The sequence below is a fragment of the Primulina huaijiensis genome, chromosome 15 (genome assembly GCF_012295235.1).
Source record: "Primulina huaijiensis isolate GDHJ02 chromosome 15, ASM1229523v2, whole genome shotgun sequence".
Lineage (NCBI taxonomy): Eukaryota > Viridiplantae > Streptophyta > Magnoliopsida > Lamiales > Gesneriaceae > Primulina > Primulina huaijiensis.
Window position 1 is genome coordinate 19,407,520 of NC_133320.1, and position 12,777 is coordinate 19,420,296.

The 12,777-nt window shown below is 33.8% G+C and overlaps 1 long non-coding RNA gene and 1 pseudogene across 1 annotated transcript; one reads left to right on the plus strand and one right to left on the minus strand.

The window, feature by feature from the left end:
• Positions 1-8,906: 8,906 nt before the first annotated feature.
• On the minus strand, positions 8,907-11,552 carry LOC140959664 (UV-B-induced protein At3g17800, chloroplastic-like; annotated as a pseudogene).
• Positions 10,664-10,950, plus strand: LOC140959665 (uncharacterized). Its single transcript, XR_012172037.1, has 2 exons — positions 10,664-10,762; positions 10,919-10,950. It is a non-coding gene; the product is annotated as an uncharacterized lncRNA (long non-coding RNA).
• Positions 11,553-12,777: the final 1,225 nt, after the last annotated feature.

Sequence of the window (12,777 nt, forward strand, 5' to 3'; positions counted from 1 at the left end):
TCATCACAACTCGGTACATCATTATATCTCTACTTGATTAGCACAACATCTTGTTTTGACTCTGAAAAGTTTTAAGACAGCAAGTTGGATATTATTGTAACTTCTATATATTTTATCTGGTGGATCTCGATTTTCTCGTGCCCAAAACGCAGCGAAAGTTTTAAAATTTTTATTTTATTTTGACAATCAAAATATTTGTTTTGGACATTCGTATGGCTTAAATTAAAATAAACATTCATAGGGTGTTAGAATTATACCTTTTGTGAATTAATCACACGGCTCCAACTATTCCGGGTTTAGCGGAGATAGCTCTTGTTGTAATTCTTTACGAACTTTCTTCAACCTCCGAATCAGGTCCACGACTGGAATATTTATTCCTCTTCTAAATTGCACTAGAAAAATAGAAGATATTTTTCCGTAAAGATAGAACACAATTTGGTTTAAAATCTTTTTGAGAGTACAAAATTATTTTTGCATATTGTAAGAGCCGAAAAAGAATTCTAGCAATTCCTTGAAACTCTCGAATGAATCTATGCAAATTGGAATAAAGAAATCTTAATATTTCTTTAATCATGATTTACTTAATTAATGAGACTTAATTAATCTCATTAATTAAGTAAACTAAATATTTGGAGGATTTAAAGTTGTGATTTTCGAGAATCACACACATTGAAAATTAGTGTATTGTGGAGGCTAGGGTTTTTGTCTTGATCACTCCTATTTATAATGAAGCCAAAACCTAATACACATAATTAACATTAATGAGCTTGATTAATTAATTGGGCTAGTCCAACTAGTTTAATTAATTAATCAAAGTCCATTAAGAACTTTAATTATTTAGTATGTTGGACTTGTACTCCTACAAGCCCATCAAACATACTTTTCACTATATTTAATTTAATATTTAATAAACTCAACCTTTGAGCTTAATAAATTAAATACATTATAAATTCAACATTTGAATTTTATATTTAAATTATAAATTCAACTCCTTGAATTTTATCACCTCCAAAATTTAATATTTAATAAACTCAACTTTTGAGTTTAATAAATTAAATTCTCAAATTTTATAAATTCAACTCCTTGAATTTATTCTCTCAAAATTTAATTATCATAAATTCAACTCCTTGAATTTACTATATAATATAAATTCAACTTCTTGAATTTATTCTCTCAACNTAGCATATAGAGCCTCAGTGTTGTCCCGGGTCGTAAGGACTAATGGTGTACAATCATAACCACGGACTTATCCTCTCGATGAATGATAACCACTTGGAAAGTTCGAGGGAGGGTTGTTCGGTATAATCATCATATGACTACCCATCTGCATGTTTGGACATCTCTATGCCCTTACCAAGAAACGCAGTACACAACATCACAGATGCTAGTCTCGAGCTCAAGCGGCCTTTATCCCTGTTTTAGGCGGCTGAATCGACTAGGAACGAATTTAGAATATGCAGTGTTTACAAATGAGTTTCAACATCGAATTACGATTCATTTGTATTAAAGCATAATCAAGGACTTTATCTATGCTGTTTGCATGGGTATACAGATAAAGTATAACAAGACTATAAAAAGTTAAATTATATTAAAATAAAGATTGTTTATTTCACTTGAGTCAATAAATTCCCTAGCTAACCGTTGGCTTGCAGGGCATCTACTCTAACATTATCAAATAATCAATTATTTTTAAAATAAAATATTAAAAAAAAACTTAATATTTGACATTCAAACAACAATGTAGAAAATTATATGAACTTTTGGATTGAATGATTTGGATTTCAAGGAAGATTTCAAATGATTTGAGATGTATAGATTTCTAGAGATTAGGTTGGATAGGTTATTTTAAATTAAAGCAAAAAATATATTTGGACAACACAATGAATTTCAAATATTTCATTTTAATTTTATGTCAAATGGATGTAATGAATTTGAGATGTAGATTTGAAATATACTTAAATCTTTGGCTTGATATGAAACCTAAAGGAATTGGAACCTAAAGGAATTGGTTCGAGAGGACATACAAAGCTCTCTAGGTGATCTCTTAGTTCAATTGTTCTGTCGCGATTAAGTTGATCGTAATCATTAGGTTGTGTTTCGATAAAAGAATTTGAAATCTAGGGATTAAAATTTATATCCATTCTTTAGATAACTTACACAAGAAATTCAAATAAATCTCCCCACAACTTATTTGTACTACAATTATACTAATGAGTAATCATAATGGATTTCAAATCAATAAAATATTAGATACATTTGAAATCTGTTGTGATTAATATAATTATAATTTAAATAAATAGATGATGAATTTGAGTTTTATATGTTTAACTTGTTTAATAATAAAAATAAATTTACAATCATGGATTTCAAATTATCCGATCCAAATGCAATTTTAAAAAAATTTTGTATTTCATACAAAATTATTTGTTGAAGTCTAAATTTTGTCTCTCTGACATTTATTGGATCATTAATTTTTTTTTAAAAAAAAAAACACTATTAATTAGTTTGCAATTTTCTTAATTAAAAAAAAAACTATTCACCAATTTTTTTTTAAAAAAAAACATTTTTGTTTTTCCAAAAAGAAATATACTTATCCATCAGAATAGACCGACTAGGTTAATTTTCTTTTTTCTTTTTTTCTCCTTTTTCTTTTTTCTTTTTTCGTGTTAATCTTTTATGGGAACAAGACCTTTTCAGTCTCTGTGCGCCTTCACCCTCTTCCACCAGTGGTGGGTTCATTTCATATGAAAGAGGGTTCATTTCATATGAAAGACAAAATATCGAGAAAGCAAAAAGGAAAAATAAAATTATAACTCACACAAAAAAGACATTGTTGTTTCCCAAAATGAAAAAAAGACATGAGCACGTCTATGTTTTATTATATCTAATAGATGAGTGTCATTTCAGCGATACTCACATAAATATACACGGTGGATATGCAACATATCAAAACTGTATAAGAATAAATTTGCTCTATTTTTTAAAAAGAAATATATGTAAAATCATATTAATATAATTATATATAGGAAGTTTCGTTCTTTTTTGTATATTTTTACAATGTACAAAAAACAAATTTTCATTTTTTTTACTGGAATAAACTAAATATCGATGAGTAGGTCTCTTGGGAGATGATCTCACGAATCTTTATCTGTGAGACGGATCAACCCTACCGATATTCACAATAAAAAGTAATACTCTTAGCATAAAAAGTAATATTTTTCATTGATGACCTAAATAAGATATCTGTCTCACAAAATACGACCCGTGAGACCGTTTCACCTTAAAAAACACACTTAAATATTTCTTAGGCTTACAATTTAGCTTCTCGCTTAATTCCTCGATTCGTTTTTAAACTTAGACGTGCATCTCGGTTTTGACTCGTAAGAACTCGAAACTTAACCAAACTTGGATCATAGCTTAATAACACCTAAATAAACGATATGCAACCAAATTCAATGCCCATCCAGACCCATGATCAAGCCTAGGACTCCTACTTAACTTCAGCACCTATTTTCGGAAACCATAGGTTGTATTGCCATGCAAGCTTCGACCCTAACCCTCAAGAAACTCGACCATCCCCCAGTTGACCACCCTAGCCATCGTCTCGACCCCTATGTACCCTACTAGACCAAACTTGAGAAGCCTAAAACCTGCAGCCCCTCAACCCGTCCCAAACGCATGTGCGCGGCTCCATGCTCGTGCGATCACCCTAGCCATCATCTCGACCATCAAGCAGCCACCCTAAGACCATCACACAACCCCTTTAGGTCTCCTGGATGTGCCCTAACAGCATCCAAGTGTCGAGCTCCTCAAGGACTCCTAGCCGAACCCTAGTCCCCAAAAATTAGAATTTTCGTTCTTATTCTTTCCCTATCTTGTCCAGCCCTCAAGCATGCTCCTAAGGGTCCTTAATCATGTGGAAAAACATCCCTTAAAGTTCCTCTACCATGGCAGCTCCTTTGTGCATCATTAGGAAGAGTTTTGAAAAAATAAAAATCTAGTTTTGTGCATATGTATAGCCATAAAACGAAAATATACAAAGTGTATCATGTTTTTCATGCAATCATGTATCAAACACATAATATGGTGTGATGGATGAGAAAAATGACTTTCTTTTGCGTATATTACGCTCGAAAATCAACTTAGCTGTAACGCCCTGAAAATTTTAAGGTCCACGTAAACTACATGCATGCAATTATTAAATTATGTTGTATTTTAATTAATTGTTTTAATTGCATTATTTACTTATATTGTGCATATTTGCATGTTTAAAATATATTTTTCTACATGGTTGCATTAAAATGTATTTTTAAAGGTTATTCGAGTTGCGATCGAGGAACGGGGACCGAAGGCTGAAAAACGTAAAATGTTTTATTAAATAATTGTTTTTGATTATTTAAAATACGAGTGTTGCTTTTTAGTATTTTTGAAAATATGGGGTTTTGAAGTGATTTTATACGCCGGGACGTAATTTTTATCGGTGTTGGATTTTCAACAAAAATACGAACGTAATGGCAACCCGGCTATTAAATTCACAAACTTATTTAAAGAAAACTATTTTTATATTTTAATTAAATTCTAATTAAGCATTAATGGTCCTAAGCTTAATTAAGAAAATAATTAACTATATAATATGTTAATCCCACCCCAAACCCCACACAAAAACTCACGCCACATACACCCTCACAAACCCTCCAAACACACGACACACACATACAAAATTTGGAGAAGAAAAATCGTAATTTCAAGGGAGATTTCTAGCCAAGTGTGTCGTCCCCGTTCTTCGCAATCGTCGACGTAAATTCGTGCGTAAAATACGCAAAGGCACGCCATAATTCTTCCTTTACTCATCTATCACACCATAGTATTTAATTAATTGTGTTTTGCATGAAAATTAAGGGAACCTTGGTAATAATTTCGTTTTTGCATCAAGAAGGGTTTTTAAATCATGCATGTTGATCCAAAATCTATGTTTAACATGATCCTAAGGGGCTGCCATGATTAGGTAAGGTTTAAGGGTGGTTTCTACATGTTTTAAAGAGTCCTAATCACACAAATAAGCTGCACACAAGATTAGATCAAGCTGGAATCGTGGGCTGAAATCAGAAAGAAGGGCCGAGAGTTGTGTTGTCTTCATGGGTTCGATTTCCTTGCATGGGGCTTAGGGCTTTGGCCAGGGCTGGCTGGGGCTCGAGTAGGGTCAGGGGCGAGGGCCTAGTAGAGCCCTAGGGGGCTGGGGCTCGCGCATGAGGGCTGGAGAGGAGACCTCGCTGGATGGGACTCTCCTTGAGGAGTTTCTGGTGGCCGAGAGATTCCAGGGGCTGTGTCTCGGTTGGGGCTGGGCTAGGTGGTCTGGGTGATGGCTTGGGACGGTCCAAAGTGGGTCAGGGAGGCTAGGGCTCGTTGGTGGCTGCTGCAAAGAGTCCCACGCAAGTAGGACTCTCGCACATAAGGGGGCGCGCAGGTGCTGTCCATGTACAGCACCTTGCTGCTTGGTTCAGGGGCTCGGGCTGGGGGTGGCTCGGGTCTGGGCGTGGTCCAGGGTCAGTAAGGGTCAGGGGTGGTCAGTAGTTAGGTGGCTTGATGAGTCCTGGGTCAGGGGTGGTCAGTAGTTAGGTGGCTTGATGAGTCCTAGGCAACTAGGGAACCTAATACACCTAGGATACTAACACACGCACACAAGCATACGGGTCCTAGGTGCAGGGGCTGTAACGTGGTTCTAAGGGCTGATTAATGGGTTGGGCTTGGCCAGTAGGGTCCCTAGATGAGTTGGCTAGGTTTTGGTTCAAGGTGGCTCGGGCGTGGCTCGAGTAAATTGGGAGATGGCTCGGTGGGTTCGTTAGGGTGTCAATTTCGAAAATTATAAGGCAAAAATTGAATCCATGGGTCCACGGGGGTGGCTCATGACTTGGAAGGGTAGAATAAATCTTAAAAATGTTATGTTTAAAATTTGGTATCAAAATAACGAGTTTTGGATTTATTCGGGATTTAATCGCCGCACGAAACGCTAATTAACGAGTTAATCGAAAAGTTTAGTTTTATGCCTTATAAATTTAATAAAAATTAGGTTTAAGCTTAAATAATTATTATAAGTCTAAGTTTTTAATTTGGGAATTTTATATGAAGGTTTGGTTTAATTCGGGATTAAAACGCATTAATACGTCACATTTAAAGATTAAATTAAAAGTCCTCGATTTAAGCTAAATAAAAATATGAGAAAATTCATGTAGGCTTAAATAACTATTTGGTACATGTTAAAGTCAATAAAATTAAGAAAAAGTCAAAAACGTAAAATTATACGTCCACGGGTAAAACGGTCTTTTCACACCTAAAAAGTAGTAAACGTCATGGCAGTGCCCTGAATGCTGTTTTATGTGCTAATATGATTATTTTCTATAGTTATGGATGCTTATGGAATTTTAAATGTTAAAATGATATTTTAAACGTTTATGAGATTTTATATGTTAAAATGATATTTTAAATGTTCAGTGAATTTTATATGTTTATGATTTAATATGTCAAAATGTTATTTTAAATGTTTTGAGGTTAAAATGATTATCTTCAAATGTTTATGAGTTTTTACATGATTAAATAATGATTTTTAAATGTCCATGGATTTTTTATGATTTAAAGGTTGACATTTAAAATACATGTTGCATGCTTGGTTTCAAAAAAATGAAAAAATGTTATGTTATTCATGATTTTCATAAAGTGATGTGAATGAAAAATGTTGAAGGAAGTGAAGTGATTGTGACTAATTCGTTAATAATGGCGATGTCGTGAGGGTGATGGTCCCAGTGGGAGCCTGACGATCGTGTTTCCATTATTGCGCATATGAGGTTATGAGGTTTGAGGTAAGAATGGGAATATCGTGAGGGGAGAAGGCCCCAGAGGGAGCTTATTTATGGGAGAAGGCCCCAGAGGGAGCCCTGACGATCGTATTTCTATTCGATCATGTTAGGCCAAGGCTCAGTTGACCGGTGAGAGCGTCGTTGATGTCCCCGCCGCCCAGTACTGTGGTTATATGTAGATGGATCCATCGATCATGTCATGTCATGTCAGGAAAGTCACAATTAACGATCTGAATTCAACAAAAGGAAAAGGAAAAGGAAAATGTTTATGATCATGAAAAATATTTTATGTTATGTCATGTTGAGGAAAAAAGGAAAAGGTTAAGGTTTATGTTATGCATGTCATGAAAATGTTTTTATTTAAATTTTATGCATCATGAAAATGTTTACGAAAATGTCATGTTTGAAGTTTATGCATCTTCATGAAAACGATATTTTAAGTACAAGTATTTTTCACTGTTGCGTGTGGTTTTATACGTATTACTTGTTATCAAGAATATGACGTGTTGAGTCTTTAGACTCACTAGGTGTGATTGATGCAGATGTTTTTGATAAAAATGTTATGGGAGGTCTTGATGGTTGACCTGACTGGACTGAAGGTGCACACGACACGAGGACCAGCGCTTCTAGCTTTCCGCAATTATGTTTATGAATAAAGATTTTTACGTTTTTATTTACGCTTTTGAGTGTTTTTTGAGAGAATTATAGTATGGGTTGTATTTCTCAAATATATAGTTGGTTGTTTTAATTTTAAAATGGTTCTAAAATATTTTTATGCAAATGTGTATGATCCGGCCGATGATATGTAAGGGTTAAAAAAAAAATTTCTAGTACTTTTAAAGCAATAAAAAGGGCAGGACGTTTCATTAGCGATGCGAGGAAAGTTGGCGGAGATGGACCTTGCTGAATTTTCTTTAAAGATTTCGTGACTTTCCTTCTCAAATTCTCGTGTGTACGTGTGTGTGTCTTGTGAGACGGTCTCACGAATCTTTATCTGTGAAACGGATCAACCCTACCGATATTCACAATAAAAAGTAATACTTTTAGCATAAAAAGTAATACTTTTTCATTGATGACCCAAATAAGATATCTGTCTCACAAAATACGACCCGTGAGACCGTCTCACACAAGTTTTTGTCAATAAAATATATATCTCAAAATATTTTCACATCCCAACTGCAGAATGTGATGTAAAGTTAATCCTACAAATCTAAATCTTAAAAGATAAATATATTAAATTAATTAAGAAGTGGAATGATGGCCAGTAATAGAATTAAAGTTAAATTGATTAATTAATATATATTAAAAGTAAGAAACAATTGGGTGAGGAGTGATCTCTTGTGATACGGTTTCACGAATTTTTATCTGTGAGACGGGTCAATCCTATCGATATTCACAATAAAAAGTAATACTCTTAGCATAAAAAATAATATTTTTTCATGGATGACCCAAATAAGATATCCGTCTCATAAAATACGACCTGTGAGATCGTCTCACACAAGTTTTTGCCTTAGATGAGATGATAGCTAGACATTCATTCTCATCTTTTTGCATCATGTGCGTGATCAAAATCCAGCTTCCCTCATATGTCTCCAATTCTTTCAGCACAATAAACAAATATTGGCCACCTTTAAATTAAATTATGTCCCTTAATTTATGAAATTAATTTAACTTTTCGATCTATTAATCGTTATTAATTATAGGACACGAAGACATGCATATTCGTCATACTTATACAATATGTTATACAAGGTAGGACACTATTTAAAGGTGTATATAAAAGCGAACATTTTTCTTTACACATCCACTGAAAAAATACGAACCTCGTATATATTGATAACGGTAGGAACAATGTCCTAAGAATAACATCTCATTGACCATCAAAAATATAATTAACATTATTTCAATCATTGAGTTTTAACTGTATTTAAAGCTTGAGCAAGTTAGATTAAACAAGATGAGCAGGAACTGCTAGTTTTCCTACAAACGAGATGGAAGCGCGGCGTCGCGTAAATTATAGAGAGGAAACATATCAGGTAGCAGTATAAAGCGGTCTACATTAATTGTCATTCAGTTATATAGATAGTTCAAGTGAGTCTAACATGACATCAACACTAACATTATATAGAATTCAAAACACCCGTGTCACTATATACAGATCACTTGGAGAAAGAGCACCTCATCACGGATTTTGTTTGTCAATGACATTTCCGTTGGAATGCTCATATTCCCAGGCAAAGAGAACACAAGGCCTAGTTTGCAACAAAATGGTACCTCATATCGACGTAGCTCTCAACGTCCCACAGGAAGGAACCGAAGGTCACAGCCTCCAGAACTAGTCTTTTCAGACCACCAAAGCTAATCTTGATCTGTTCATCTTTGGAAGAATCAATGGTTCCTTCAGGAGTGATAACTATCTCAGGTCTACCAAACAATGCTTCGGTGTGTTTCTCTATGATGCTAATAGCTTCTTTAGATCTAATGGTTGCATATCTCTGAAGTGTATCCCCATCAAAAGACATGACATAAGCCCTTAATCTTGATGGCTTTGCTCCATTGAAGTTTCCAGCGCCAATACCACCAGTCCATGATGAAACTTCCGGGTGGGATTCAGCATTTCTGAAAGCCTTTTCACTGCTTCCAGTACCAGGTCTCGTCTCGTCAGCTATGACATGTTGGATATTGGTCCCTCCATCATCGATACCCTGTGGTAGGATTTTAATTGTTTTCTCCAGCTGAAATCTCTGGTCTACTCGTTTTAGAAAATATCCATACATAACCGATGCAGCATAAACCTGCCCAACTCTTAGTTTGCTAATTTGAGCCATTGAGTTGGAATCACCAGGTCGATTTCCAAGAATCAGAGCCAAATGATTTTGAATCATCTCATAAGCTTCAGGGGAGTGGAGATGCTCAACCTTCTCCTCTTGGCTGGTCAAAGGGTTTGGTGGTGATGGTGCTATAGCAGGAACCAAATGCACATTAGCATCCATAAATTTCTGTACAACCAACGCATACAATATCTCTTCCAAGGCCTTTTTCCTTTCATTGGATTTGACCTCTGCAATTCTCCTGAAATTAGGATCATTTAAAATTTTCGACCCATCATAAGCTTTCAACAGAAGCAGATATAAAATTATAAGTTAAAGTAGTTTCATTACTGCATAAGCACAAATACTAACCTGTGCAAAACTAGTTCTGTAACGGATGCAGATGACCCTTCTCTTTCTCGGCATCACGGTCAGACTGAAGCTGTTCAAGCTGTTGTTCGACTGCAGCAGGGACAAGGTGCAGATGACTTATTAAAATCTGTGACAGAAATTGACCAATTGGTGACTCGAGTTGAAGTGGAGCGATAGGAGACGCATCGCTATCAGAATTTGATTTCATAGATGCCCTGACTGCATTGCGCTTCCTGCTAAAACCCAGTTTTTTAATGCCAAAGTTCGAAGTAGAAATCGACTGCCCTTGCTGCAACACACAAAGCAAATATGATTAAATTACATAATAATGGAAAAAAATAAGAAAAAACCACCGGTAGAGGTGTGGCTAAAGCTTGAAAATATTTCAGATTTTATGTATGTATATATATAAAGCCAGAGGGTATGTCTTCTTCGTCCATGAAAATAAAACCAAACATTACACTCATTTTCATTTCTTTCATCCACGACAAATTTTCGTTCCCTTTTACATCTCCGAAACATTATTGCCAATGTCAATTTAATTGTAACCACCATTTTTATATCACGGCATAACATCTATCATAAAAAATCGTTACTCACAAAACAAAGTCAAAAATACATCACGTTCTTCATAAAATTTCCAACAAATGATTTTAGAATCATCAATGACAAACCAAGTTACCCGACCCTTTTTGGCTCACAAAAAAGAGATGCCCCCCACTTGTCAAAGTCAAACTTCGATTTGTAGACAATAAAATATAATAAAAATCCAAACCCATTCTAAACATGCCCCATCACGAGCAATCAAGGAATCCTAAACATCGTTGTCTGGCACTGGTTTTCCAAAAGTAACAAGTCATGATAATTTTTAACATTAGTTTCAAGATATAATCTATGCTCTCGATAATAAATAAAAAGATGCAAAGTTCTCACAAAAACACGTATTTAACAATCCAATCAATCAATTATGGCAAACTAAACAATCCAAAAACCAAATTAAGAACACAAAGTAATTCCAAGACTCAATCTTTTAGCAAGAATACAAAACTCTATCAACTCACCCGATAGAACCAACCCAAGGCCAAAAAAAAAAAAAACAATACCTGGATCGAAGGGTTGGAAAATGGAGATCTGAACGCAACCCGCATAAAACCCGTGCTAGTAGACCCAGATCGAGCAACCCAGTCAGGAGGGAAATGGGAAACATTAGCGAAAGAAGACTGAAAAGCCGCCACTGTTTCCATCTTCAATCAACACCGCCTCCCGCCACTGTAGCAAAAAAGGAAACAAATTAAACCCCTACAAAAGATGAACAAAGATCCCCAGAAAATAAACGAAAATTCAAAAAAAACAAGAACATAATCAATTATTATCTGCTACAGTTTCTCACCTGACCCAAAAATAATCACGAGTCGGGGAAGTCAGTGTTTGGATTCGCGCAGAGAAAAACACAGTAAATTTGATGATTAATGGAATCAATGTTGGCTTCTATATCTAGTTTGTCGAAACAGAGTCAGCAATTGATATAAGATTTTTATTATGTAGAAATCTCCGAAGCAAAAGACCCTTTGTTTCACTTAATTTACGAAATGCCCACTTTAGTTTTTTATGATTGCATAAAAAAATAAATAAATCGAATGAACATTGAAAATATTGACATCATACAATTAAATATTTTAATATGTTAATAAAACTTATTATATTTATTATTCATAATTTTTTCTCTCATTTTCTCTAATTTTTCAACTGACCAACAAAATAATACAAAAACAATTAATGTTTAACATAATTATAAAAGATTTTATATCTACACTTTTTAATTTCATTCAAGCTAAAATTAATTATATATGATTACAAATTAATAATATTTCAATTAAAAATTGGGAGTTCTATTTTTAAAATACAGAATAGAATAATATTTAGAAAAACGAGTACGTATTAAATTATTTACATATGTGTTTTCCAACTTATTATTTAATTATAATATTCTCATATAATTTTTATATATTTCATCACATGTAATTTTTATGTATTTCATTGCATCAAATAAATAAGTGTGTGCGGTAAATATGTAACGTATCAGAACCATATATGAATTTATCTTAAATCGTTGTCAACAAAATAATAAACATAACATTAATCACTAAAATTACGAGAAACACTACTATATTGACAAATAAATTGAATATATATATTTTGTGAGACGATCTCATAAATATATATTCGTAAAACGAGTAAATTTGGTCTATATTTAGAGAAAAAAATAAATATTTTTGAGATATAAAATAATATTTTTATGAGTTAACTAGGTTTGAGATATTTATGTTTGGAGAGATTCTAGACCTTTCCTAGTTAGAGAATGGCAATGAACGAGGCTGTGTGTCTTGTTTTAGTTGGTCACTTGCTTGTGGCCCTTTCTCCTCCTTTGGCTCAAAGAAAATCTTGACCAAAAAAATGCCAATATTTCTTTTTTTTTGTATTTATTAATTTGTTTTTGGTTGGTTAAAATTAAATTTATACATATTTTTTATTATTATTATTATAATAATAATAATAATAATAATAATAACAACCACCGAGTGTAAGCATTCATCCAAGGCCGGACCATTGTAAAATCTACACCTACGGGCTACGAGATCGCATAAAAGATATATTTTTCTGTTTGTATTTGGACGAAATGATTTGATTTGAAAAATTATACAATTTAGAAGTTATATAAACAAGTCAATGATTTTGAAATCATG